The 13231-nt window shown below is 36.3% G+C and overlaps 1 pseudogene; it reads left to right on the forward strand.

Annotated features, from left to right (window-relative positions):
• The first annotated feature begins 8158 nt into the window (after positions 1-8158).
• LOC131530596 (caspase a-like) lies at positions 8159-12864 on the forward strand (annotated as a pseudogene).
• Positions 12865-13231: the final 367 nt, after the last annotated feature.

Consider the following 13231-nt stretch of genomic DNA (forward strand, 5'->3'; position numbering starts at 1 on the left):
CCCATCTAACGCACTGTGATTTATCACCATGACAACAGGCAGTGGCTGGACCTTTGCCATGGCAACATAATGGGACGAGAAAGGGTTGAGCTAATGACAAATAATGACAACCAGCAGAAAGACAGAGGCAGACGAATGGACAGAAAGTTGTGCATCTGGAAGTACCTGCGTCTCTAACAGAGCGATCGTTCACTAAAACCTTTCTTTCTTGTCATGCTTTCATCACCTTGCGATGTTCAAGAGCCATATATATTCATTCATAGTGACACTGGCTTCCAAACTGTAAACATGACAAACATAAACACCATAAAAGTTTCATATGATTAGTCTGTATTTTCAATTTTCAAATTTTTTTGTAGTTGTTATGGTGGGGAGTTGTGAGTGGTTGCCAGGGTGTTGCTGTGGTATTTTAGGCAGTTTCAAGGGTGTTGCTATGGTGTTTTTTTGTCATTATTATTATTGTGTGTGTGTGTGTGTGTGTGTGTGTGTGTGTGTGTGTTGCTGTGCAGTTGCTATGGTGTTTTGGACAGTTTCAAGAGTGTTGTGAGTGGTTGCCAGGGTGTTGCTATGGCATTTTAGGCAGTTCCAAGGATGTTGCTATGCAGTTGCTGTGGTGTTTTTGTCATTATTAGTGTGTGTGTGTGTGTGTGTGTGTGTGTGTGCATGTGCTGCTATGCAGTTGCTATGATGTTTTGGACAGTGTCAAGAGTGTTGTGATGGTTGCCAGGGTGTTGCTATGGTATTTTAGGTGGTTTCAAGGGTGTTGCTATGCAGCTGCTGTGGTGTTTTTTTTGTCATTATTAGTGTGTGTGTGTGTGTGTGTGTGTGTATTGCTATGCTGTTGCTATGCTGTTTTGGAGAGTTGCAAGGGTGTTGCTATGCAGTTGCTGTGGTGTTTTTGTCATTATTAGTGTGTGTGTGTGTGTGTGCATGTGCTGCTATGCAGTTGCTATGATGTTTTGGACAGTGTCAAGAGTGTTGTGATGGTTGCCAGGGTGTTGCTATGGTATTTTAGGTGGTTTCAAGGGTGTTGCTATGCAGCTGCTGTGGTGTTTTTGTCATTATTAGTGTGTGTGTGTGTGTTGCTATGCTGTTGCTATGCTGTTTTGGAGAGTTGCAAGGGTGTTGCTATGCAGTTGCTGTGGTGTTTTTGTCATTATTAGTGTGTGTGTGTGTGTGTGCATGTGCTGCTATGCAGTTGCTATGATGTTTTGGACAGTGTCAAGAGTGTTGTGGTGGTTGCCAGGGTGTTGCTATGGTATTTTAGGTGGTTTCAAGGGTGTTGCTATGCAGCTGCTGTGGTGTTTTTTTGTCATTATTAGTGTGTGTGTGTGTGTGTTGCTATGCAGTTGTTATAATGTTTTGGACAGTTTCAAGAGTGTTGTGATTGGTTGCCAGGGTGTTGCTATGGTATTTTAGGCAGTTTCAAGGGTGTTGCTATGCAGCTGCTGTGGTGTTTTTTGTCATTATTAGTGTGTGTGTGTGTGTGTGTGTGTGTGTGTATTGCTATGCTGTTGCTATGCTGTTTTGGAGAGTTGCAAGGGTGTTGCTATGCAGTTGCTGTGGTGTTTTTGTCATTATTAGTGTGTGTGTGTGTGTGTGTGTATTGCTATGTTGTTGCTATGCTGTTTTGGAGAGTTGCAAGGGTGTTGTTATGTGGTTCTGGAGTCGTGTCTGATAGACTGATCGAGCGTTGTTAAGCCTTTCAGGTGTTTCAGAAGTGTTCCTGTGCAGTTGCTGTTATGTTGCCGGTGGATGTTAAATCATTACGTGGTTGCTATGGTGTTGCTAGGTCTTACGGTCATAGTCTCTGTGGCCTGGGTTCCTCCATTAATGTGTGTGTAGTGATTTTCAGCTGTTTTTCTGAGATCAGACTGAATCTCCAGCTGCTCTGGAGTGTTTTGTTGTGCCGTTTCTCATCTACCCCCGTGACTCTCATTACCGTCTCTCATTCACTGATGATGTGGAGCTATTGTGTGTGAGCTGATCTTCATCAGGGACTCCTGTGACGACGTCCACTCGACCCGACACTCCTGATCCTCGCTGAACAGAGACACAGCTCACAGCTCTGTTACACTGCCATAATCTGACACATTTCTGAGTGAAACAGAGAAATCTCTTCTTCTGTAAATGAATATTTGTTTTGCACATTAATTAATAACTCATTAATTTTGTCTGAGAATCTACAACTCAAAAGATCATTTAAAGTCATTATTGTATTAAACGAGAAAAGCATTGAATAGACATTGCAAAAAAGCAAATATTTATGTTAAATATAAGTTAAATAAAATGATTCATATAAAATAAAAGGAAATATTTTAGATTTATTTTTAAATGAAATGATACTTTAAAGTGAGTCATTGAATCATTCATTCAACCAATTCGTTCAAACAGCTGATTCATTCAAAACCGTGGATTCATTCAGTAACGAATCACCGCCGTGTTGATCATCAGTTCTGCTGTGACTTTGATTGGAACTACTTTCGTTTGTGAAATTTATCAAAAACAGACAATATTGCGTCTAAAACACAATGTTAACATATTGTTTATTGAACTGTTGTAGAAATCATTATCACATTTGTAATGGTGCAGATATTGGGGAAAATCAGCATTCTTGGCAGTGTGAAATTGCTAAGCTATCGTACGATATAAAATTTTTTGCGCTCATATCTTGAATTTTAGGCTCATTCTAATAGACTCCATCACACAGTTGTTCATAATGTTAATCAGAAACTGTATGCAACAGCGGCTGCTCTTAAATGTGCTGATCATTTCATGTTTTCCAAAATTAATCGCACCAAATCAACAACCCTAATATATAAATATGTGAACAAATGCAAATGCGATACAGTCTGATGCTGCAGTTCACATGAGTGTCAGTGTGTTCCTGAAATAAGAACAGTGTGTGTCGCATTAATTAGCTCCTCAAGACACCCAAACGAGCGCGAGAGTCGATCCTCCCAGCCGCCCACCGCGAGCACCGATGATCTAAATGACCCTCCACACTGCTGCTCTTCTCCCATAATGCACCGCTCCATCTCTTATCGCTGCCTGACTCTCTTCAGCTGGAAAATTGTGGCTCGGTGGCGGCGGCCGGAATCCTGATTAGAGTCGAGCGTCTGCTCTTTATGCGTTGCTCTGGTGTGTGATTAACACCCTGCAGACGTTTAGGGTGTGTGTGTGTGTGTGTGTGTGTGTAGATGCTGATTCGTGTGATCTGTGTGTGTTTATGAACTCCTGCACTGCAGTGGTTGTTTATCATGATCGCCAGACTGAAATCAGTCACAGATCCTCCGCGTCTTCATCACAAACACACCACTGACTCATCATGTTCTCTAACACCTTACAGTCCACCTTACAGACCATATCTGTGTCCCTGCAGCACAGAAGCAGTCATAAGCAGCACAGCTATATCTGTAGCAATAGCCAACAATACATTGTATGGGTCACAATTATACATTTCTCTTTTATGCCAAAAATCATTAGTATATTAAGATCATGTTCCATGAAGATATTTTGTAAATGTCCTACCGTAAATATATCAAAACCTAATTTTTGATTAGTAATATGCATTGCTAAGAACTTAATTTGAACAACTTTAAATGAGATTTTCTCAATGTTTTGATTTTTTTGCACCCTCAGATTCCAGATTTTCAAATAGTTGTATCTCAGACAAATATTGTCAAGCCATACATCAATGGAAAGCTCATTTATTCAGATTTCAAGGTCAAGGTCAAGGTCATTTTATTTATATAGCACCTTTAAACAACATTAAATGCTGACCAAGGTGCTTCACAGTAACAAAATACAATAATAAAAAAATACAAGGTATCAGAATTCGAAGAACAACATAAAACATAGTAAAAACAGGAATAAGAATTTCAGATTATGTATAAATCTCAATTTAAAAGAAATTGACCCTTATGACTGGTTTTGGTCACATAGAGTGATAGTCAATGTAAAAAGAGCAGATGAACACAAAACAGCAAAACAACAAAGTTTAAGAGAGTAAACTTCATCATTCAGCTGAACTCATTCACACATCTCTTCAATATTTTCTAGCGTATTTCTTTATCTTCTCAGGTAATATCAACGGTGTGAACTATTTCAGATGCAGCCCAAATCACAACAACAGTGGTTACATACACATATATTTAATTGTTTGATTAAAATTATTGCTTGGTACAATTTAGTAGTTGATGGATATTGGTAGGGACACATCATAGCGTCTCCACTAAATTCCTTGATATATACAGTACACAACATATACAGTATATAGGCTTATGCAGACATTATATTTTGTATAATACAGTATACTGAAATCAATAAATTGGTTGATAATGATGTTTTATTAAGCAGCTGTGCATCAAGTGAAGGCATGTTGATCTCACACTTTTCCTGCATCATCATCATCTCTACACTGTAAGCAATGCAGCGCTGCATTATCGTGTTAATTAATGCTGATCCGAGTGCTGCAGCTGTGCATGTGTTCACTGGCGTGTTACCGTGTCGACCGCAGGATCAGGTGGCAGATCTGCATTACGTTCAGCTCTGTCACTTCACTAACGGCCGCTGTCACTCAGTCTCTATCTCTCACTGAAAGTCAATGAGTTCTAATCGTCATAAAGCTGGATGAACCTGAATGGTCTCGGCTGTTTCTGTCTGCGTTTTTTTCTCTGTGCAGAAGAAAGGAATAATGAAAATGTCATTTTTCCCTCGCTTCTGGTCTAGTATTTCCACTCTGCCATTTTCTCGTCTCAGTAAAGGTCTTTTTACGTCAGAACAGATTGACAATCTTCTCTCGCCGGAGGATCTGCTCATCCTCTCTCTCTCTTTGTGCCTCAACCATCAGCCGGAGATTCATTTCTGCCCATTAATTGTCTGAGAAATCCCTCGCTCTTTATCATCAGTTTTGGAGGTTTTATTCTGGCCGGTGAAGTGTTTGGGCTTTATATCTGCTGCTCGAACTCTTCCATTCCCTCACTGCGTGAGATTTCCAATCCACATACAAACATCCGCTACAAAAACACACTCCAGTCTGTTTCTCTCTTGATAGCACACGGACATCACGGAGACGTCTGCATTTACATCTGCAAGATGTATTTTTTAGAGTGTTTGTTCATCTGCAATACGTCTATAGGACGTCTCCTATCAGATGTCAAATAGACGTCTCTAAGATGTCTCTAAGATGTCTCTAAGATGTTTATGGTTTAGAATGCATGTAAAACTGACATCTCACAGACGTTTGTAGACAGCAGATGCTCTCCAGATCAAGAGATCTTTAACAGACATCTTGCAGACGTACGTGTGCTATCTGGGAACTTACATTTATTATGTTTATTTAATGAATTAATTTACTGCAATATGTTTTATCTGGCGAGTAACTTGAAGTTGAATGTTTTTATATTTGCTGAAAGGATTAAACATATTTTGCAGCTGATAAACACGTTTATTTAGGAAATGCATGCAGATGTAAAGTTTAAGATCGGCTGTTATTCCTTTATAATGCGGCAGGGTTTAATTTCACCTCAGTAATCATTCATCACTTTGATTTATTATTAACTCTCTCAGCAGTAAAGTCCAATTTCTCACAGTTCAGGAGATTTATCACCTGATCATAAACTACCACCACACTGTAATACAGGCATGTGAATATTCATAAAGCTCCTGATTTGGGTCAAACTGTGTATAAATCACAGAATTAATCAGTGTTTTATCCTCAGATACTGATACTTCACACTGTAAAATCATGTAATGTTCCTCCTATTTCTGTCTGTTTTGCAGTACAAATATCTAAACCTTCATAAATCAAGATTACTTCAGGCGAATAACAGAAGATAGAGCAATTAATCTCAGAAAAAACTCAATTCAAAGGTAAAACAAGAACATTTTTCTTACCTCACTGGCAAAACATTTTTCTTTTAAACTTTATTTTTGCTTTTGTTTAGTTTTTTGTTGTTGTTGTTGCAAAAACACATTTATTTTTGACAGATATTTCAGAAAACAAGGCTAAAGGTTTCCGGTCCCCTTTGACTTCCATAGCATTTTTCCCATACTATGGGAGTCAATATTAGTAAGCATTTTAAACAAGTATTTATTTATATTTTAATCAATTGTAAAAACAAACAAACAAACAAACAAACAAAAAAAACAATAGATTTTACACAAGTAAGTTTTTAAATATATATTTACATGTTCATTTACAGTGAACACAGTTGGAAACACATGCCTTTTTAATTATTTTTGTAATATATATTTAAAGTATGCCATTTTAATTTAAATGTATTTCTTTTATATATTTATTTTCATTTACAGTGAAAACATTTTAAATATTTTTTACACAATTTAAAGTATTTAAGCGTTTAATGTCAGTAATTTTTTTGTATATTTACGTTAATTTACAGTGAACACAGTTTAAAAAACACACCTTTTTAATCACTATTTTTACATATATATATTTTTAAGCATTTTAATATTTAATTTCATTTTCATTTAAATGTATTTCTTTTATATATTTACATTTTCATTTACAGTAAAAACATTTTAAATGTATGAAATGTAAAACTTTTGTATATTTTAATATTTTATCACAATGTAATTTTAATTTTAATATATTAAATTCATATATATATATTTAAATATTCATTTGTAGTGTAGTGTAATTTGAAAACTTGCCATTTATATATATTTTATGTATTTTTAAGAATTTTAATATTTTATGTAATTTTAATGCAAATATATTTAGTTCATTTACACCACAGGTCAAAAGTTTTAGAACAGTAAGATTTTTAATGTTTTTTTACAGAAGTCTCTTCTGCATTTATTTGATCCAGTACAGAAAAAACAGTAACATTTTAAAATATTTTTACTATTTAAAATAAATGTTTTCTATTTGAATATAATATTGATAATAATAATAATAATCAGAAATGTTTGTTGAGCAGCAAATCAGCATATTAGAATGATTTCTGAAGATCATGTGACACTGAAGACTGCAGTAATGATGCTGAAAATACAGCTGCGCATCACAGAAATAAATTATATTGTAACATATTCAAATAGAACACAGTTATTTTAAATAGTAAAAATATTTCAAAATGTTACTGTTTTTTCTGTACTTCGGATCAAATAAATGCAGGCTTGGTGAGCAGAAAAGACTTCTTTAAAAAACATTAAAAATCTGACTGTTCAAAAACTTATGACTGGCAGTGTATGCATTTACGTTTATTTGTAGTGAAAGCGTTTGAAAACACACCTTTTAATTAAGTGTTTTTTTAAAATTTTATACAGTATTTCATCTGGAACTGAAATGACTGTCCTTATGCAGGGTGTTGAGAGTTATATTGACAGCAGTATTGAGTTGTGTTGTGAGGATCTGATGTGTTTCTAGCGCCACCTAGCGACCATTAAACAACATCATCCTCACGCTGAACCACATCGATTTAACTCATAACCCACAACCAGAGAACTGAGATGAAGAAGACTGAACTGTAATATTACATAAAAGTACCATTCAAAGAGATTCAAACCATTCATGTCACTGCATATTTCATCTGTTCACGTCTGAATGAAATATTCTAATTGTGGAAAAGTCTTACAAACATTTAACGCACTTATAGCCTCTGCCAATACACATATTCTTCAAAATATTCTATATTTTGAGGAAATTAATGTATATTACGTATCTTGTTTATAATAACTTATTAATTTAGGCTAATAGATAGTTGTGCTTATAATTGTTCCAGCAGTAAAGCCATATTTAAGTGCATGTAAATGATTTCGATACCCTATTTAATGGTATTTAATGATTTTTCAAATATATGCTGAAAACTTTGTACTGTTATGAAAATATTTGCTAAGTGTTCTGTACAAGGTCTCATTAGGTACGGGCCAAGATTTCCTTGTTTTTTGTACAGTTTTGTCCAGCAGGTGTCGCCAGCGTGCGCTGTAAATCCCATCATGACGGTGAGTACAGTAGAAAAGTGCTGCGAAAGAAACTCTGTAGCTCTCGCGGTAGTTTGATGTCAAACACCGATCGGTCTGCGCAGCGCCGCTTCGATCATTCATCAGTGCGCCTCGCTAGCGGGAGGCCATCATTCAATCCAGACGTTTTGTAGAAGAAAAGTACATTTTTAGTGATTACATCAAAAATGGCCGAGGCAAGTGAAAACTGGGATGAGTATTCAGAAGACACTATGATCAAGATCCTCAAAAACTTGAGTAGGTCTTTGACATCATTGTTTTCTCCATTTGCTTGACATTTAGACTTTTCGAACAATACTTTATATCATGATAAATCGATATGCAAAAAAGAAAAGAAGCAATATATTCTTTTAATATATGTTCTTGTATATTCTTTTTAATATATTCTATGCAAAATTCCCCTTTAAAACGAAAGTGAAACAGACCAGCACAGGATTTTAAATAAACTCTTTACAGGTCTATTTAAATTCTGAAAACTGGATATTATTTCTTTTGAAATCAAGGTTTGCACAAAACACTACTGAAACAGTCAGATGGTAATTCTGAAGGAAGAGCATTAACAGGAAGGGATTTTGGTGAGTGAAGTTTTAACCCTTTAATGCTCTAACAAGGTCTGTTGTGCTATTTTTATTTTGCAGCTGCCAAAACTGAATTGATTTTAAAGGGATAGTTCACCTAAAAATAAAAATTAGCCCATTATTTATTTACTCGCCCTAGGTGTACATGACTTTCTTCTTTCAGATGAATCCAATCCGAGTTATATTTAAAAATGTCCTGGCTCTTCCCAGCTTTGTAGTGGCAGCGAATGGCTGTTGAAGTACAATTAAGTGCGTCCATCCATCATAAAAAGCGCCCACACTGAATAAAGGCCTCCTGAAGCGAATCGATGCATTTGTGTAAAAAAAGGTCATATTTAAAACATTATAAACAGTAATCTAGAGAAGCTAGTAAGCTAGAGAAAACGGTTTATAACATTTTAAACATAGATGTTTTTCACTTCAGAAGGCCTTTATTAACCCCCGGAGCTGTGGACGGATGGACGGATGCACTTTTTTGGGCTTCAAAATCTCAACAGCCATTCACTGCCATTTTAAAGCTTGGAAGAGCCAGGATGTTTTTAAATATAACTCGGATTGCGTTCATCTGAAAGAAGAAAGTCATGTACACCTAGGATGGCTTGAGGGTGAGTAAATCAAGGGGTCACTTTCATTTTTGGGTGAACTCACCTTTTGTCTTGGCTTTGGCAGTCCAAAAAAAACAAGTGGAGTGCTTATGCTGTATAGTGTTATAATGTATGAATGTAATCCAGGTTTAAGAACTCATTTCTGTCTCATCAGTGAAACTGCCTTGCAATCATCGAAGGCCAGCACATTATATCATCGCTTGGTTCAAGTATTGCCTTAAACAGGTAGTTCACGTCCCTGACATTGATTCCTCAAGAAACAAGCAGATCTCCTGTTTTAGAGTCAGACTGAGTTCAGCTGTCCTGCGTTTGACGAGGGCCGACGGAGAACCTGTGGAGCGAAGCTGTCTTACCTGAGCCTCTGTGAACGGATCCCGCTGACCGGCAAACAGAGGCAGTTCTTAGAGGAGAACCTCAGTCTCGTCACCGCGAGAAATCTGTGCCACTTCAAAGCTGTAAGCCACTCTTCCAGAAATGAATCTGATCGTTTAGCACAAAATCAAATGACACCTTCATTCACTTTCATCAGGCTTGATTTTTGGGTCAACCTTTAAAGTATACGCAATTTTAGTTTGCAAAGTAACCCATTCATGCCTGTACTGTAGTGTGTCGCTCAGTAATAATCCAAACCCGTTTCTGAAGTGTCCAGGCTGCCTGTCTTACGTGGAAAGACGAGATGAGAGAAACCTGTGTGTGCACTGCACCATCTGCACAGCCAACAAGAAACACATACAACTTCTGCTGGAGCTGCCAGAGCGAATGGAAGGGGCCGACCCATAATGCACTGCGCTGCAGCAACAGCGGCTGTGGACAGGAAGTGGTAGAGACACCGCACATCTGGATCAATCGTTACTAAGACCATAGCTTTGGGAACTTGATTTATGAAACTAAAGGGGGTTGTGTTTAATTTGGTGTCTTATGCTTCTGAACAGGCGACTGACGATCCTCTGGTGCTGTGCACACCTGAATTTAAAGAGAGGAAGCTCAGTAAAAAAAGAGCTGATGTAAGTATTTTCAAAGGCCTTAGAAACAGAATCTGACACTGACTGCTGTTTTAATACAGTATACGTGGACACTAATCGTTAAATTGCTTTATGTGTAATGTAGTGCTGTCGAACGATTAATCGCCATTAATCGCATCCAAAATAAAAGTTTTTGTTTACATAATATATGTATGTTTACTGTGTATATTTATTATGTATATATAAATACAAACACATGCATGTAAATATTTAAGAAATATAAAATATAAGAATATAAATGTAAACATTTTAAAAATATATACTGTATGTGTGTGTATTTATATATATATATATATATATATATATATATATATATAATAAATATACACAGAACACGTACATATATTATGTAAACAAAAACCTTTATTTTGGATGCGATTAATCACGATTAATCGTTTGACAGCACTAGTGTAATGTTATAATTTTTTTTTAAACTTTCCCTCTTTCCCTCTTCTCTCTCAAGATTTACCCAATGAAGGAAAGTTCCCCTGACAGAAAACGATTAGCACTCCTTATTAACAATGTTGAGTTTGAGTATATAAATAATCGGGCCGGGGCAGAAAAGGATGAGTTGGGTATGGAGCGACTGCTGAAGGGTCTCGGTTACACCGTGCTGACACTAAGAGACCTCACAGCACAGGTATATGCACATTATATATACATGTATAGACGCTACTGTTCAGAAGTGTTAGATCGGTAAGATCTGTGTTTCTGTTTCAAATAAACACCGTTCTTTCGAACTTTCTATTCATCTGTGAATCCTGGAAAATAAAATGTATCAGTTTCCACAAAAATATTGTGCAGCACAACTGTTTTCAACATTGATAATGATCAGAAATGTTTCTTTAGCAGCATATTAGAATGATTTCTGAAGATCGTGTGACGCTGAAGACTGGAGTAATGATGCTGAAAATACAGCTGCGCATCACAGAAATAAATTACAGTTTAACACATATTCACATAGATTTAGCTGTTTTAAATTATAATAATATTTCACGTTTTTACTGTATTTTTGTTGTTCAAAAACATTAAAAACTTTACTGATTTAAATATATATATATTAGTGGTTCAATGATCACAAAATTCATGGCTCGAATTGAGTTCTCTTTTGCCTCTTCTTGCGCTTGAATGGTTTTAAATTGTTTGATTGTGTAAATTTTCAAGACAAACACGTACAAATGATAAACTTTCACTCTGTAATGGCTAAATTTTGCAGTTACTTCGCAAATACCATGTACGCCGGCCGAACTGTGTGGTATGGTCTGTGCAGATCACGGATCATCTACGATCCGTTCGAACCCTAATATATGTGTGTTGTTGACCGTTTGTGCCCAGGGTATGAGCGCTGCCATGCAAGACTTCGCCCAGCGAGAAGAGCACTGCCAATCAGACAGCTGCTTTGTGCTGTTCATGTCTCATGGAAGTGCTACTGGAATCTGTGGAGTTTCCAGCATAGTGAATTCTGACAGGACAGAGGACATTTTCTCCACAGATGAAATATATAATTGCTTGAACACTACAAACTGTCCTGGACTGCGAGACAAACCCAAAATCATCCTTATCCAGTCGTGTCGGGGTGGTAAGTTACAGATAAACAGGAAGTGACGGGTTCTGGAGTGACGCATGTTTTGGACATCTCAGAGAATTATTAAATATTCCTAGAATCAGTTATAGGCACACAATTCATTGCACTTCAGTTCAATCCAGCAGTCAACAATCCAAAAATATTTGGCTTAAAACCTGGGCAAACCCATCAAGAATGAAACATGAACAATATCATAAACATTAGCAATAAAACTTTCTCTAAGCGCCACCACACGATGTGCATGACCTCTAAGCTTGGCACACATTCGGAACTGGATTTTCAACTCTATTTCTGAGATATTTGATTGGCTGGGGCCTCATACAGGTTGTTTGTGTCTTACTGTAAATCACAGGTAATGATGGATGTGTGGATGTCCAGGACAGTATACCAAAACAAGAGCACCGCGAGAAAGACTTCTGCTGCCTGAGGTCCTCCACTCCCGGTAAACACATTTAAATCATATAACATTCCAGTAAATCATATGTATAATATGGTCGACGAAACCTTCATGAAGTAATGAGATTTTAATGTACTGAATATTATTACTTGGTTGTTTGGCTCGCATCTAAGCTGCCATACAGTAACGTGATTTCTTTATTCAGATACTGTTTCCTACAGGAGTCCTCAGAGAGGCTCAGATTTCTTCCAGGATATCGTGGAAATATTTAATGCGCATGCTCATGAGGATCACATCGAGGAGCTTTTCAGAAAGGCAATGTCACTATGAACTACTCAGGTTTATTGTTTAGTGTATTTTAGCGTATGTCACTAACTGTAACTCAGAGTCCAATTCAAGGAAAAGTGTATAATACAGGAATAACACTTTCTTTTTTAGTTGACTTTGATATGTTAGTATGTGTAGTTAGTTTAATTTATTTATTTATTTATTTATTTTTTATAAAATTTGACTTTTTTTAACAGGTCCTTAAGAAGTTTAAGGAGAATCATCCTTGTCAAATGCCATGCAAAGACAGAACAACACTATCTAAAAAGTTCTACCTCTTCCCTGGGCTGTGAAATACAAAGAAATGTGATTACAATCATGTCTTCTTTTTTAAGTCTTGTATATAGAAATATTAAAACTATAAAACACAAAAGGTGATTTTGTGCATTTTACTTTGAAGTGCATTTAATATCACTCTAAAATCTCTTTTGATATACCAGTACATCTAATAGCATGGTTCCAAATAGTATAGTTCAAACAGGAAAAATTTGAATCTTTTTTACATCAATATATAAGGATTAGACAGAAGTGATACAGTCTCTTCCAATTATTAAATATTTTCTCACTAGAAAACACGTTTTTGCTGGTGTTCGTAAAACATTAACAATAAAGGGTAGAGAAGTACTTCATTCAAAAAGATGTTTCATTGTGAAGACACTAAAATACACAAATACAAAGTCACTTTCAGCTGATTACCAATTAGACTAAGGCTATGTTCACACTGCAAGCATTAG

The sequence above is a fragment of the Onychostoma macrolepis genome, chromosome 22 (assembly GCF_012432095.1).
Source record: "Onychostoma macrolepis isolate SWU-2019 chromosome 22, ASM1243209v1, whole genome shotgun sequence".
In the NCBI taxonomy this organism is placed as follows: domain Eukaryota; kingdom Metazoa; phylum Chordata; class Actinopteri; order Cypriniformes; family Cyprinidae; genus Onychostoma; species Onychostoma macrolepis.